Raw genomic sequence first — 18,104 nt, 5'->3', positions numbered from 1 at the left:
TTATTCAACAAATAGTTGTATACAAATATCTTTTCACATATAATTAGTTCAGGAAAAAACTAAATTTATTTTATTTTGCATTGCTACTGTCGTTCCCTGGTTCACAAATAAATTTTTTCTACAGATCATCAAATACGCCTTATCTGACTAACAGCTCTGTAAATATATATATATATTATAAATAAAGTTAAAAAATCGCAGAGGCATTAGTTGGCTCTGCCTTCTTTAAGTCGAGCACTTTGAGTGCGGAATAAGGTTCAAGCAGCCGAAATCAATTGACAACTTCCTTAAACTCAAATCCACAAGTGGCAATAAAGCGCATAATAGCAAAAAAAAAACAAATATTACAAATAAAATAAAAATTAAATTAATTACAAATAAAATGTTTAGTTAATTGCGCATAAAAAACGCTCATAAAAGCACGTAACAGTAGTAGCAAAGCGGATAAAACAAGAGCGCAGACAACGCACTTCATTCACAACCGTGAACGCGCTGTACAAACATGCACACACACATATATGCATATGCATTTGCAATTATGTGTGTGTTGTGGCAAATAAATTGCTTTTGCTTTGTTTTAGTGAAGCATTTTTTCATTTATTTTAAGTTAGCAAACGCTTATCTCAAGCGACTGGCGGGTGTTTGCTCGCACGTCACCGACTGTCTATTGATTTGCGCTGAGCCAGCTCAAAAAATTCCATTCACTTCAACAGTGTGGAGTAATTGCATTGACAACACACACAATAACATATATGAATATATATATATATATATTTTTTTTTTGTTGCGAAGCTGTTTGCTCGATATAAGCCGAGGAATGTATTTGCGCCTGCGTAAAGGTCAAATGGCCACAACGACAACCACAGCGCATATCCGCGTAGAGCAGCATCCCCGGTGTGGTCTAAGTCGGCGCTTGCCTTGGTGAACGCAATTACCGTAGATGCTGTCATCAATTGCAATTATTGCGGCTTAAATTGTTGACATAAAAATTCTTTGTGCACTCATTAAATGGACTACACAGTAATTTAATGAATAACGCTTCAGCGGCAATTGAGGCCTGAGGGCAATTCGGCTATGTCTTAGCGTTTGCGGATATACAAATGCCATATAGTAATGTGCATAGAACACAATTATTCCGATTTATCTCGCCTATAAAATGGCACGTTTTCTGACATTGAAAATCTGCGATTATACGAGAACTGTAACGAGTATGATAGATGTATGTAATGTGTAAATAAATATAGGTACTAACGCCTTCAAGTTAGACTCTTTTTGACTATTCTTTCTCAACATATTCCAATGATTAATTCCATTTTCGCTTGTTATGCCACTCGTTCCAACAATGATTTTAAATTCGGCAGCAGAAAAAAGTCATAGGTAGCCAAATTGCGCATGTCGGTTGCTGTAAAGCGCGACAGCAAATATTGAGTCAATTGTAACATCAAAGTGGCTTCCGGCGTGTGATCAAGGTACCTCAAGCTTGCACATGATGTTCGATTTATAATTAAAGGCAGACAGCTATTAAAATATTTTATTTTATTTTTAATTAATGTAATATATTTAAGCATTACTCACAGCACTAGAATACCGTTATTAGTTACCATGAAATTCTAATTGTGTGCAAAGGTCGCTCATTAAATAAATAACTGTACATAACTGAGATTACTGCAGAACAATGCCATATCAGTTTGGCAATTTGAGGTTATATCAACAATTCCAACGGTTATAGCTATGAAGGTTGTGCAAGAACTACTACGGTTATAAATATTTGGTTTATTGCTTACAAATAATAATAAATCGGTGCATTTAAATGAATCAACCGGAGTGGTCATAACTTTAAACTACTGTACAAATGTACACTAGTGTGGAGCGAAAAATAATTGTTTTTTTTTCTTAGCCTGAGGGTGAAATCTGTATATTATAAAAAAAATATAATTTTTGCACAAAAAAAAATTTTTTTTTCCCTTTCGAGTTTTAACATTCGAGTTAAAATTCTTTTTGGACAAAAAAAAATTATTTTTGGTTTAAACTCTTTACATTTATATAAAAATTACCGAATTTTACATCTCCAATAATAACCACAAAATTTTTTTTTAAGTTGATAACTTTTCATTGGCCAGAGAGAGGACTCTCCACAGCTTCTAGAACACTTATCAAAATTTTTTTCGAAATAAAAATTTTAATTCGAAATTTGCCTTAAAAGTGAGTGGGATGTTGAAAAAAAATTTTGTTTTGTCCAAAAATTTTCTTATTTTATAATCTACAGATTTTACCTCAGGTCAAGCAAAAAAAACTTTCTTTTTCACTCCACTTTAATGTACACTGCATTGAAGCATTACACCAGTTGGGAATTATACATGTTTCAAGTAGAAATTTCCATGTGAAACCCAAAACAAGTAGACAGGAGTACAACAGGCTTATCTTGGAGAACTATTTTCCAATAAAGACTTGCTATACAATACAACCAGAAATAGTTTTATATATTTTTTTAAATAGATTTATTTCTGACCGAAATCTGGCAATTGCTTTTTTCGTAAAAATATCAGTTATTTGTAAGAAAAGGTCGACTAGTTGAGCGAGCCACAAACAATACTAGCTGTAACTAATTTAGCTTTATGTGGCATACCTTTTTTTGGCTGAGTTTTATTCTAAGCATATAATTTTAGAAATTGTTTCTTTGAGTTATATTAACATTTTTTTATTTTTTTCTGTATTTTTTTGTCTACTGGTAAGTAGTTTGTAACTAGTTGACTTCACTGCCGGGTGTGCACCTATATACATATATATTTATGCATAAAATTAAATTAATTTTTCACTATGAAATATTATTACTAGTATACACACTTATATACACATATACAAAAAATGTCGTGAGTCATTAAAATATCATAAAAATTCCAAAAAAATATCAAATCTTTAATTAATATATTATTATGGCATAAAAATTGCAGAGGACATTGTAAGCGATAAAAACTAAGCAATAAATAAGTGGTCAAACTGAAATATGTAAGCATTGCTGTAAGCTAATCAATAATTGTGCCTATTTTAATTACTAAAGCGTCGATTCGCTGGAGCACGACTTCAATGTAGTCAAAGTGCCAGTCATAGCCGCTATAAAAGATCGCAATTCATATTACTTACAAATATAAGAAAAAGCCACAATAATAATATATAGCATACCTACTCTCACATCATGTATAGTGCGATTGTGTGTGCGCACATTACAAATATTCACAGAAAACGCTTCACCCGATAAACTAATGAATAAAGCCCGAATGCGAACCTTGAATACGTTGCCAATCGGTTTTCGAGCGCGCTATCAAATGTATACAAAATAACAACAAAAGTTTTGACAGCTTTTACGCAATTGTTGTGCCGCATCCAAAAAGGTGTGCACTCCAACGGCGAAGCTGACAAGTACTTGACTTATAAATATCAAATTGCTACAACAATGCAGCAATATGTTGAAAAAATGTGCTGAAAAAACAAAAAATCAGCAAAAAAAACTTGGCAATAAATACGAACAATAAAAATCAGAAATAAAAAAAAGCTTTTAAGTACTGATGATTACAAAATCGACAAACCGTTACAAATGGCATTTATGTATTAACGAAGTATGCGCGCAGCACTTACTCGCGCTGTTGTTGAGCTGATTTAATTTTTCGCCACTTTCTGTATTTTTTCCGTGCAGCAGTTTAGCTGCCAAAAGCCATCAAACATGGTAACAGTATTGATAAAAAAAAGATGGGCCAAAAGCTGCAAAAACTGCAAAAGCTGAAGAAATATACAAAAAGCATTTAATGGCAGGCAAAAAATTATTACCCGACCACAAAGTCATTTATTTGAACAACCCGCATTCGTTTAAAAAATACGAAAATGAAATTCGCTAACGGTGTTTTCAATGTCAATTCATGATTAATTTGACGCAGCCATCGAGGTCTTTTGCCAGCGGCGGCATTAAATTAGTCGATAAAGCGTTAGGTCCTTAAATTAATGAGCCTACCTCTGACAGGTGGCTAGCCGATTGGTATCTAATTACAAAGCTTGCGCTGTTGGAGTATTATTATATTAAAAGTTTGCATATACCTATAAGAAGTACTGTGTCAATAATAAAATCTTAACATTTGTATTAATGGATTGTGTTTACTTGTCCAAAGATTACAAAAATCAGCATTGATTGTCACTAATTTTTGGCTTGTGAATCTGTTCGTGCAGAAAACAACTTCGTTGCCCCTTCCTGCATTTTTCTAAAATATATTCTTATGTATTAGACATGGAACATGCACCATGCCAAAAGGTTATGAAAATTATCAAAATGAGCGGTACTAAGTGCGTTAGCGGGATAAATTCTCGATCAAATATTTTTGAAACTCTAAACTTTAAAGGGACTCCGACACTTGTTACAGCTATGCAGTATTATTCTTATACATTCAACACCAAACATAAACTTTTTCAGATCAAAATTTCGTATAAAAAATTATTTTTATTATAATAATAATATTATAGCCATATTTTCAAAATCTAGTTCTTTAGAATCTTCAACATTTTCACTGTATTCGAAGCTATATTCTCACTGTTGCCAAATTTCACATGTATATGTATGTGTGCATTACTGTGTTCCAAAGTCACACTTATGCAACATTTTGATCTCTTAACACTCATGGCGTAGCAGGATTGGCTGCCAACTTCATTACGACATCTTCGGAAAAAAATCGACTTTCAATTTCATGAATGATTAATTACATACAGTTATTCGCATTTTGTTTTATAAATTTTGCACTTACGGCTTTGACTAGTTTCACGCTTTAAAAGCAATTTTTAGGAGTACGAAATGTGCATAAATTATGGCAATTGAGTGGAGAAAGTTATCGGAAAGAAATGAAGCAAACGATTTGTCCTTTCTCCTACGTGTTACTGATTCACAATTTTTCACACACAAATATGAGTATGTGGCAGCTTGAATGGAGTAAAAAACTAGCAAGAAGCACCGAATTATAAAAATTTGGCCATAAATCAAGGCACCGAAAGCGCTTCCTCATCAGCGCGGATTTGAGCAGCTTAACGCGAACAGTTTTTTTTTTTTAATTTTCGAAAATTATTTTTGAAAATCTCATTGCGTTTTAGGCTTTTCATTTTGTAGTTTGCGTGCAGCAAGGTGATTAGGCACTTAAGGGGTACGCGGCGCGGGCGTCTGTTGTGAAATTGCTACATTTTATTATTTGTTAATGTTTTTTCTTGGCATTTGCCCACATGTAGAGGAGTTTGTGTGTGGGAACACGGTTGCAAGAGTCGCCTCATATTGAGCCACACACACAGCAAATTTAAATGCGTATTGCAACAAAATGTGGCAACAGCAACAACAAGTTGTTAGTTTTCAGCAAACTGTTGATGTTTAACTTTGCGCTGATCAACTGCTCATCTGCTGCCCGCGCAACAGCCTAAAATGCTCTAGCCAGCGTTGCATCTGCATGCCACACAGCAATTTGTAGTTGTCGCACCGCCACATTTCTGCTGCGGCATTGCTATGGAGCCACTAAAAAAAACTACTCGGTCACGATTTTTGACACATTTTAATAACAAAAACAAAAAAGAACAACAACAACAATAGCATATGCATGTGCGGCAACGAAGAGGCGCACTTCTGTGGCATACTGACATCAAACCTATGCTGTGCGCGTTGCAAGAAAAGCAATAAAAAGCAAAGGCATTTGAAGATAACGAAAACTAAGTGAAAAATGGAAAATTGTAGCAGTTTAGTGAGACCGAAAGCGGACCGTCTGTGTGAATCATAGCCACACATATATACATAAGTGCTGCAGCGCATATGTGTGTGCGCTATATAAACTCGCTTGCTACATGCACATTTGCCACTTTAACCCCGAAGGCGTTTGTTATTTGCCCACTCGCCTATTGCACCAATGCTTTCGCGCATGCGCAACTGCACCACCGCTCTGATTCGTCGCGTTTAGCCATTTGCCTCATTCAATTAATATGAGAGCGCCATAAACACCACATATCTACAAGTACAATATATACATACATATCTTCATATCGGTGACTTGCTATATCATTGACGATTTAAGCTGATTTTAACGCTTCTTAAATGTAGCGTCTGCGTGCCTACTCTCAGCAAATTACCGCACACCAGCTGGCATAAACGTAATAGCAAGAGAAACAATAAGCACAATGAAAACAACAGCAACAACAGTAGCTACCAACAACGTTTGTAGGCGCATGTGACCAATTGCCAATTACTTTGGGTATTTCATTAACCGAATACCGTAATATTAGTGGCAATTATAGTTATTTATAGTTTACCGTTGGTGTTGCTATAGTATTCGGTATAGATTGGTATGCAGTTGAAGACGACGAATAGCTTTGGTATGTACTAGTGGTTTGTCTACTTAGTTATTATTCTATTTTAAAAGTTGTTATACATTTTTTGCGGAAATATTAATTTTTTTAAGTGTTACGACTTTAAAAGTCCCAAAATAATGATCAATACACTTTGCGTTTTGAAGCATTTTCATATTGAATTTATTTCAAGTTCAAGCAACAAAATCATGCTTGTTTCAAAATACGTTTACCTTTCACCCAACCCATTTTATCAAGGCCATTTACTTTTACTGCCCTCAAAACCGCAAAATAAATTAACAGTACGGCGAATTTATTGTGTACGAAATACGCCCACACTGTGTGTTATTTGACTTTTCATATCTCTATTAACCACAGTGCTTGCTCCACAAATATTAAGCTGTCAAATGTGCAATTGATCTGCATTTAGCGCTATTGTGTTAATCAATCAAGCAAATCATAAGCGAAGACCTTCATTGTATGAAAAATGAGTGAGTGGCTACCAGTTAATGAGTCCTGATATTGAATTTCGGTTTTAGTCATAACAGTATCTATCAAAAAGTTAATTCCATTTGCTCATAAAGACATTACAATATGTGTCTCAATACATTTGGGGGATACAGTTTTTTTGATGACGTCACTTTAGCGATTACTAACTAGAAATAATAGCTGATTAAAAGTTCTGGGCTATTAATTTTTAAACAATTTAACTAGTTGGCGCTGATTTAATTAAAAAATTAAGAACTTTCAAAATCGTTTAGAAAAAAAATGACAAAAATATGCATTTTCATCATTTGTCATTTCTTTAAAACATGCCAGAAGTAATTTATGGATATATGAAAAATATCGCCAGACAAATTATATATATACGAAACGATTCAGATAATGCGGAAAATATAAAAAATTGTAAGCAACCGTAGGGCGGGAGCAGCATAAATCACTTAACACCGCGTACTGCCACAACGTTTAGTTGTGACGACGTGGAAGGTGGTGCCTAATACATACATAAGTATGTATGCCAGAAATTAAGTAATTGATAATTTTTACAGTAAATTAATGTGAAACTAATCCGTGAATACTTTTATAATCAATTTGCCTACACTGCCGCACACTCTATTGCCACATACGTAGTCTTCAACAACAAGTAACAACAAAAAATGCTAATAACTCATTAAAATATTTTGCTTACCAACTGACCAGAGTAAATTTGCAATGCCTCAAAATATGCAAGTGTATATGTGTGCTGGCTGTGCATATACTATACAGGCTTAATTCTTCATATTTTCAGATAATTACCAAATTAGCTGGCATTCAGCATGTATTTTTTATGCGCTATGCAAAGTACTTTCAGCCTAAAAAATTTGGAGTGAGCTCTGGTTGTTCGAAATGCGAAATATTTTTAATATCAGGAAATAGCTCTTCATTAAATTCTCTACGATAATATGATATTAGGGACTTGTGAAGGATGTAAAGATCTTGCGTTGGTGTGAGAACTTATTTTGTTCCATTCTAATTATTAATTTACCAGCCGAAATACAACTTCGCCAAATAGATTTTTATCATCAAATAGTTATGAGCTCATCACAAGTCTGCTAAGTATAGTTTCATAGTTCCCGTAGATACTTAAAGGAAATCTAAATACAGAACAGTCAAGAAGAAAGTGCACAGCTGTTGCTGTCTCAACTTCTCTCAGACAATTTCAGAAACTTGTATACGACCAACGCAACGTTTGGATTGAACCAACTCTGTTATTTTTTTGTTGCAAACCAAATTTAGTTGCGAATTTAGTTTTCGGATTTATTATGTGTAAGCACAATTTTTTTCTTTATTTAATGTTTTTTAATAGTTATTATCCGCATGTGTGCTTGCCGTTGCTTTAAACGTTTTCGTGTGCTAATAATTTCCAACACTAAATCGTCAGTAACCGCCTACATTGCAAAAGCAATTGCGCTTCTACTTCGTAGATCTGTCTGAAAATCGATGTATTAATAACCGGAGAAGCACACAGTGCCACAATCATATCAACGGGTATTTAGTTTCAAAGTGAATGCCACTAAATGTTGCATTAGCACCTAGCATATGACTAAATAGCGAATTCCTTTAGTGGCTGGGAAGCAATCACTTCATTCTCGGCGGTAAATGACAAGAAACTGTTCGACTCATATTGCTTTAAAAATTAGCTAAAACATATTTGATGGTTTTGCATTCACTTATATAAAAAAAAAGCATAAAAGGTAAAAGAAAAAACAGTTTTACCTCTTCATACAGCAAGAATTTTGATGTACCATCTGATCAAATTTGAGCCGGACTGCTCCATTTAAACTGAAAATAGACTTTCACATTGAACTTAAAGAGCTTTTTATTATTCGTAATCCTTCCAAATATCGCATCTCAATCACGAAGTTAACTACGATATGAGCCACCGCATATTCAGTGCATATAACTAGCTCCATGTTTACCATGTCAATACATTACATCGGCATGTTGCATGCCACATCTTGCAACAATGCGGTATATACGCTAATTCAAGTCGGCGAAACACATACAAACACTTGACTAAAGCTTAAATGGAAATTGTTAATTTTCTAAGCAACTAAGCATGCCAAGGAGAGCGCATTGCTCAAGTTTTGTCGGTGTTGCCGCGGTGCAAGTGTAACAGAAATCGCCAAATGCTTAGTTAACAATCGAATATCGATTATATAAGTTGTAAAAAGTTGTTTTTTTGTTTATTCTTGTCATGCTATTAGTAGCTTCTGCAGCTAAGCTTTGCCTGAAGGAAAAATATTAAATTAATTTTCGATGTTGCTTGTTTGTTGACGCACGCATTTGTTGCTTGTTGCAAGCACGTAATAAGACATCAACAACATAATCATCTCTGCATTGCAATGCACTTGGGGGCGGTGGGAATACATACATACATACATATATGCATAGCTGCGAGCAACAAAATCAGTCAAATATAAAATAATTCATTTTTTGAAAAAAAGGAATACTTTTGTATAGATGTATGGATGCTTATAGTATATTTTGAGTCTGTATTGAGCAACCCTATTGGAAATTTTGAAGTGACGCTGTCATTTATCTACGCATAAAATATTGTTTGTTGTTGCTTGCTTTCAAGAATGAAATGTGAAATGCCGTCAGCACAAACGCTTATTCTGTACTCAAAAACTAGTTTAATTAAAAATTTTTTGACATATGCAGTTATAAAGATCCTTTTTTTATTTTAAAAACTGTTTCAATTATATGGCATTGCATAGTTTTGTATTTTAGACCAAGCGAATGAAATTTTTTAGAAAATTATTTTTTGACACAAAACCCAACAATTTTCATCGTTTATGCAGAATATTTTCATTGAATCAAACTGTTCAAGCGCTAACCCTGCTAGCCAAACTTTTGAAACACATTTGCTAGGCTTCTGAATGCATGGCTGGTGCGACTGTCATATCTGTTGTTGAACAAAACTCAGACAACTCAAAAGCACTCGCTTGTCTGCTGGGTTGTTTTTCGCTGCATATGTAGGTAATTGTTGGAGGCGCATAACTGATCATTTCAGCCCGAATTTAGTACGAAATCAATGCTACGCCGATAATCACTGTCGACTTCTCAACTAAGCATACTTACTGTAATATATGACGCTATGCTCACAAGTATGTGGCAACAACTTTGTATATGGCACAAATTCGAAAGTAACGCATGTTGCCTGGCTGCCGTGACGTCTTATGTTGCAGCTGCATTTTTGGCAACTAACAAAAATTCATTTATTGGAGATTGAAAAACGCGACGAATGCATATTTGAGGGTGTTTCAAAACGTGCTGCCGCCAGCTGCACATCATATTCATCTTCGGCACCAATCGAACTCATAAGTGCATGTACTCGTACTCGTCGCATATATGTGGCAGCTCACTAACAAGCATTTGTACTGAGCTGTGACACTTGCAGCAGGCGCAACAGATTAATTTTGACATCCGCTGATTTGCAAAGCCTGACATGTTGTCTCTATTATCGACTGCTACAGCAACAGCCATACAAACAAATTCTATTAAGTATGTGTTCTCTGAACGGTTGTGGTGCAAAAAAATGTATGTACGCGCGCTCGTCTTCTTCACGCTTACGCATTTATCCCCCACTTGTTGCCGCTGCTGCTGCCAATCACTGCCACGCGTTTGTAATCGATCGGATTTGCACATTCCAAAGCGCTTACAAATGTTCAAAAGTGAATAAACCGCAATTTCTAAACATTTTTTGCCATTAACATAGTTTTCTCCGCGATTTCGGTTTCTACTTAACACATATACACATACATATACCATTTATGCAGGAGTATGTGTGCAGTAATGGATGAGCCTTTGCGCTGCTTTAAGTGCTGCTGCGGCTGCCTCAGTTTTTCACGGTTTGTTTTTTCAGCTAATTTCCAACTGTTTCTCATTAGACGATACCTGATTTTCTTGTGGTTGCAACTGGTAATTATGGCATCCCAAATTTTCGGTTATTTTAGTAAAAGCGTAGTCGCAATTAAGCCGATGTATGTGTGCCATTATGCAAATTTAAGTCTGTATGTATGTAGGTTTGTGTTTCTTTAAGTCCATTTACAACTAAATTTCAGCGCTGTTTTTTTGTATTCCTTCAATTATCGTTTTCGTTACTTATCTATTTGCGTCTTCGTTTAATTATTGGCGTTGAGAGCGTTGAAAGATGCGATTAAACCCACAAGCCCAGTGGAGGTAAGCCCATTTTGTGCCTAAATTAGAAATGCTAAGGTGGTTTATAGACCAGCAGCACGGAGTTTACGTTTTCGGTTCAATGTTTATGTAGTTTGAAGAAACCAAATTCCAACGGTTGATCGATTTTGTGGTTTTTCGATAATTAAATGGATTTTAACTCGGCTGTATATAATCCGGATATTGCAATGCAATAAGTCACACTACACTTCACTGTGGAGACTTTATCGATAGCTCCGGTGTAACCAAATCTATAATTCTCTTTTTTCGTTTACGCGACAATATGTGTCTTCAATTCTCACCTTGTTTCTATAAATTAAGTCATGTGAAAAGGATGTGTATAGCAAATTTATACTCAGTTCGTGAAAGCATACTGCTTAAGAGCGTAAAAAGTCACCAGCATTGAAACTAAAATATAGGAATTCTTATAATAAGCTTCTACCAACAAATTCTTCTTCTTACCAGAATGTCAGCAAACTCGAAATGTTACAGAAAATTATGCACAGAGCAGAAAATCTAAATTTTTCGATAACACCTATGCTTTCATAAGAAAATTAACACATACAAATATAGTGTTTTTGTTAAAGTTATATAATTTCTTAGTAGTAAATACTCAGAGTAAGTCTTATAGTACCATATTAAAAATCCATAGAAATTTATTTCTAATTTGGTAGGACAACTTTTTGTAAAGAAAACATATCAACCAGTAGGTCTGTCAATAAACCAGATAGATCAGGTTATTTTACACCGATAGGCTATAGCCTGGGTGTTTGGCAAGACTCAGTAAGCATTTTTGGAACATCGTTCGTACTATTGACCTCAACAGGGTAAGATCGTTAACGCCGAAGACATGTGGAAGTAAATTGGAGCAAAGCCGTGCGAACTTACGAGCTAAAAATACTCTGATACCAGCAAAAATAAAATAACAGACTTTAAATCCGGCTTCCTTGCAAAAATTAACGTAAAGCTTGAGGAGGAACGCAAAAGTGACGAGTGTGGCATAAGATGTACCGCCTTAGGTGGAAATGATGCTTATTGAGTAATAAACGAAATAAAAATTAATCAACTGTAACGACTGCAAATAAGTTGGACACTTAAGTTTAATCAAATTATTCAGTCATGCACATTCTTTACGAATAACCGGCAGCTACCACTTCCACATTACCAGCCATGAAACGGCATGTTGCCATACACATCATCGCATGCAAACAATTTTATCGCATCATTTACATCAAGCAGTAGTCATATTCAATTACCAATCAAAAATAACTGGCGAACTTGACGCGCAAACGAGTTAATAAAAACATCCTCATTACAAACACACGTTACACACACATAAATATTCGCAACGCAAGAATCGGCGCGTATACTACTTGGGGCGCCACTGCAAATGGCTAAGGTGTACAAATCATGCCAATTAACCTTTTAACATTGCAAACAACTAAGCGGATTGGCTTGTGGGCCACAAAGCAAAGCGCGCAGGCATAAAAGGTAATGACCAAGCGGCAAAAGTCCACATAAATCAAAACAAATAGCCCCAACGCCGAACAGACGGACCGGATAAAGAAGCAAACAAGCTGACAGGCTGCTAAAGAGACAAATAGACAAGCGTGGCAAAAATTTGGCGCGATAGTTGTGGACAGGCAGACAAATAGACTCGCCACTAGAGCCACCGCACCACCGCCGTTGCAGCTGGGCGGCTGAGTAATGCAACGGATATACGCACAATGCAGTTAAGCGTGCGTCGTAACTTTCACACGCACGCGCATAGATGCTATCACGCACGAATGCTAGAATCGGCAGCGCGGTGGTGAACTCAGCTAAGCGACTGGCTAAATGAAAGGCATACAGACTGAGTGGTCACGCATGCGCAAATTCGGGTTTAATTTATTTTTTATATTCAATTTAATTTTGTCTCATTTGCGACAACTCTAACTGTTTTACTACGATTATGTTATAAAAATAACGTGCGAAGCGCATTTGGAGCCGGATGCGCCGCTTCATTCATTATTTTGCACGAAGTTACGACTTCTTTGCTCGCAGCTTGCCAAACAACAACGCCATTAAAACTAATTTTGGCACTCACAAGTTCAGCCGCAGTGACCAAAGCTTTGAAGCGTCGCTGCGTCTGCGCAGGCAAATGGTTGCAAGCGCTTGTTGCATTTAATTAATGGCCGTTGCAGTGGCATATATGACAGCAACAGCTGTTTGTAACGTTGTACGAACAAGTGTATTTCGGGTATAACATAGTCATAGTAGTGTGGTGAATTTATTTCGCCTCTATTTGGCCACTGTGAGCAAATGAAAAAAAATAATAATAATTGTTGCACGTATTATGCGAAAAAAGAGAAAGATAAATCGCGATATATTTTTACGAAAAAAATTACTGGCGTTGAGTGCAGAAAGCGCTTGGAACCCAGTTAGTTACAGAATATCTGCAATATTGAGGCATTAGAATATGCCTTAAAAGTGGACTTTAAACTGCGCAGGCAAGCGTATTTAGTATATTTAAAAAATAATATTCGGGTTTAATGTATCTTAAGGCCCAAACTGCTCAGTGGCGAGCATTACGTCTATCTTTAACGTACATTTTTCACTTTCAGCAAATGCAAACTAAATTACTACTTCCAAGGACGGCCAATACCACCCACTAACTTCAGCTACAACATTTAACAACGTTCCGATTTATCATGCTTATGCGCATCAAACGGAACAAAAACAAACAAAAAAAGGTTCTATGTCAGCTGCTTGAAATTAAGGCGAGAAGATGTATGACAGAGTGTTCAAAGTTGTAAGCAAGTGACTTTGAAAAATAAGCTTAAGCTGAGAATGGCAAAGAAAAGTTTAACAATTAAGTTCTCGAATGACCACACCTACACAAACACAAAAACATGGACAGGCGTTGAAATCAAATTAATTTCACTTTCAGCACACTTTGAGCTGCTTATTAAAGGTGTGTTGAGGCAGCAGCTTACATTTCTCAAAAAAAAAAAATTATATTAGAATAGCAAAGTGAATATAATTGTATTTTTCCTTAGGCTGGCATTCAACAGAAGTTTCTATTCAAAATACCGTAAATAAGTAAAGTAATAGAAGCAGAAGCTGACGCTGTTAAGATGACAGCTCAAGCATGATTTGAATAATGTCCGCGGGCAATGATTATTTGTAGCCCATGGCCAAGGGGCACACCAAATGTTGTACATATGTAGTTATGTACTTGTAAAGAAATATTGAAACAACTCAAGAATTTGTGTTGCACGCGTATAAACAACAATCATTTATGAGTAGAAAGAAACTTCCGATTTCTTGACAAGATATTATATTATTATTGTATATATGTATATGATTTGTTATTATTGATATGTATATGATTTGAATTTGAATTTTTGTGCGCTAATATTAAAAAAAAACAAAAAAATTTTATTGCCAAAAAAACAAAAATTATTTACAGTGTTTTTCTTCTATATAAAAGCTGTTAATCTGCTCGGCAAACTACTTCCTGTGAATTTTCTCTAAACCAAACGAAATATGCAAAGTAAGTTATCATTTAAAATACACTTTTCATTCTACTTCTGAGCACTCTAAGTAAATTCTGGACTCGAATGATCTTGTTACCAAAACCTCGCTTTGTATTAAATTTGTAAGCTTACGCGTCTTAAACGCTGTTTGATTAGGCCTGATAATACTTTGTATTTTACCACTGCAGTAATATAAAGCCAATTTAAGGTAACAAAGATCACTGTATTTCGCAATGCAAACACTTTGAAGATCACTTTTCGGTTACTGAAGATCACTCTTCGGTTACAAGTCTCGTCTCATTGTTCGATTTCAATGTCAACTAGCTGCCATTGATCGATCGATTGCTTTTGATACGCGAGCGGCTGATGCGGCAATAGATTTTCTCGATAATGAAGCATGTAAGGGCAAGCAAAGATTCGTTGCAGTGAGCTTCTTTGTTATCGGCGCTTAGGTGTTTACGAAAACACAACTAGGCGCAGCAGCGCTAAGCGTAAACATCAATAAGTCACGAATTTCGAAATACGAGCACAGAAACAATTTGGTAAAAAGCGCGTTACATACAAGTATAATATGTACAGAAGCGCGCAGTAGAAGTGAATTTGACATTACTTAACAACATGTTGCAACAACAAAAGTACAAACAGTGCGAATATATTGTTAAAACAAATTTGTGCTTAAAACTAAACGCAAAATGAAAAACGTTCAAATATTCATCTTTTGCAATTTTAATTACTTCTCAAGCCCTTGTAATGGCAACATGCAACATGCCACAAACTTTTGTATATATATCATATATATGTGTGTGTTTAATAGTTGCAAAATGTCATAAAGGCAAATGTTTGCGTAGTTTGCTGGTGCATCATTTCCGTTTAAAATCCTTCAAGCTTATTAGCAATTACAAATTATGAAATTGCAATTCGCGAGTCCATCGAAAATCCATAAATCAAGCTCGACAGCGTTTTACTGTTTTCGTGTTTTTTTTTTTTTTCTCAAACGGCTGCTGTGCAATTAATTGATTTATTGTACTTGTGTATTTGTAATCAAAACGCAATTGAAGCATCTGTTGCAGTTGGCATCGGTTAAATTAGCAGCAATCGCTGAGATCTTAACACATTTATAGACACACGTAAATAAGTGGAACTAAATCAAAGTATGTATGTGGCACACAATTAATGTGCAAGTAAACGCTTCATGCTGAAGCCTGCTTAAATTGTTATAATTGACAAGCAAGCAATATTTTAAAAAAATATTTGAAAAAAAAAAAATAAATTCCGATGAATATGGTATTAATAATTACTTTAATTACATTAATAAGTACTTTTTAAAAGCATTATTCTTGTTAAAAGAATAAAGTACATATATTTGTACACATATATAAAAATATATATATAAAAAAAAATTATATAGTATAAGAAGTGAAGGAAGCATCATCTCTCATAATCATCATCTCAGAGTGAACGTTAACCATCTTGGTTAAGGTTTGGTGGATGTTGACGACTGATTCAAAGGAAATAGGACTCGCTGCAAAAATTTTCCTTGGAGTTGATATTGACAAAAAATTTTGCTCAAAATAATTTTATTTAGTGAACTTTCGTAAAAATTAAATAAATATAAATATATTTATTATATATAATAGAATTTTGTTTAATGTAACATACTTAATGATGATATTTGATTAGACGAGGCCCCTCAGTGTTGCATAAAACATTTAAAAGCGCTGAGTTGAGGCTCATATTTTTCGAAAACAACATTAAAGGTTTGTGTAGGTCTATTGTGTAGGTTTGTCTATGTTACTATTCTTTTTAATCATTTTTTCATCTATTTTTTCTAATTATATGATTCACCTCTGTAGACAAATTGAATACTTATGTAATGGGCTCTACTTAAGTTTAGCAAGTGACTGCCTTTGCAACAGCTCTTTTGGTCGCATATAACAACTCTGACGTGCATTCGCTGCGAATTTTCATCTTGTTGCTTGATTTTTGCTACAATGCCTACGCCAGAATGTGTCTCAAGTGCGGCAAGTCGACCAAAATGGGCAGAAGAATCGCCACGCACACACATACATGCACGCTCAGCTCCAACACAACCACGCAAACACCCCAACATTTTACGGCGAGCTGCAATACGAAGCAGGCACGTCTGCCTATTAGTCAATTTATGCGCTCGAACAGTCGCCCATCCGTCAAATCAAGCCGAGAATGTGGCAAATGCAAAAACAACACGCACAAACGGTCACTCGGTTTTATTATGTGAATGGTACATTACTTTCGATTTTTCAAAAATTCTAAAGCGCATTTGGGCTGCTGTTAAGGCCTTTTTGCCAGCTTAGCACATATGCATTCAGAGGCTCAACGCAGTGCACGTGGCTGCGCAATTGAAGTATGAAGGCAACTCATATATTTGCAACATGCGCTTCATTTAATTACCCTACCACGCTCATAAAACATAGAATTATTCTGAAATATTATACAACCGATGTGTTTAGAGCAACGCTGCTGTTGTTGTTGCTCACGTTGTTGTTTTTATCGCTTGCTAACTGTTATTTTGCGCTACAGCAAACGTTTTTACTCTGGTTTTTAATGGCGGCGCGGCAATGAACGAAGCGAAATGCTGCGAAGTGCAACTGTGTGAATGATTGACGATGATGCACAAATTACCTTTTGCAATTGGCAATTTGGTTCGGCACTTATCGACGATTTTCGTAGCATATGCACATTGGGTTTGACCTTCGGAATTGGGTCACCCCCCAAAGACAGCACACATGCACACACACAGACATGCTGTTGCCTTGCGCAGGTTGCAACAGCGCGACAATTTCGTTCGGCTACTACGTTTATATGTGCAACGACATTAATTCGCTACGCCAGAATGCCAGAATGCCTGAACGCCTGCCCGTCTGAATGCCTGCATGCCATAGCTCAATGTCTTCGAATGCCTTTGAATGGCGCAGCAATGCATAAATGTTGTCGACATGTCGCTGATGTAGCGATGAGCCGCGCGTTGACGGATCCGTTGTCGCTGCAGATGCCGTGATTGCTTTGGCAGTCAGCACTGTTGCCGTTGATGACAACAGCGTTAATAATGCTGATGCTGTTGACGGCGCTGTTTGCAATTATAACAGCGCTTAGTTGTCAATATTGCACATGTGCAACATATGTGTGTTTGTTTGCATCATACATATGTACATGTATGTATGTTAGTATGGCGGCAGTTGTTGGCTTTACTGTCGTATAATGCCGCGGCTACAGCAGCAGTGTAATCATTTGCGTCTGTTGTTGTTGTCGTTTGCATATTGCTCGTGGCATGGCTGCTCTCATTTGCGGGTTTAAAATAAATGCTGTTATTGTTGTTGTTGTTTTAGTTATAATTACAGTCTTCTTGATAATGGGCGCATAAACGACGGCATGTTCGTTACTCTCATGCAGGAAACGATGTTTTTTAAATGGCATACATGGAGGCTCACATTTGTGTGTGTGTGTGCGTGTGTGTGTAAATTGGTACTTCAT

Source organism: Bactrocera oleae, chromosome 4 (genome assembly GCF_042242935.1).
Source record: "Bactrocera oleae isolate idBacOlea1 chromosome 4, idBacOlea1, whole genome shotgun sequence".
Taxonomy (NCBI): Eukaryota; Metazoa; Arthropoda; class Insecta; order Diptera; family Tephritidae; genus Bactrocera; species Bactrocera oleae.
This window is presented reverse-complemented; position numbering follows the sequence as displayed.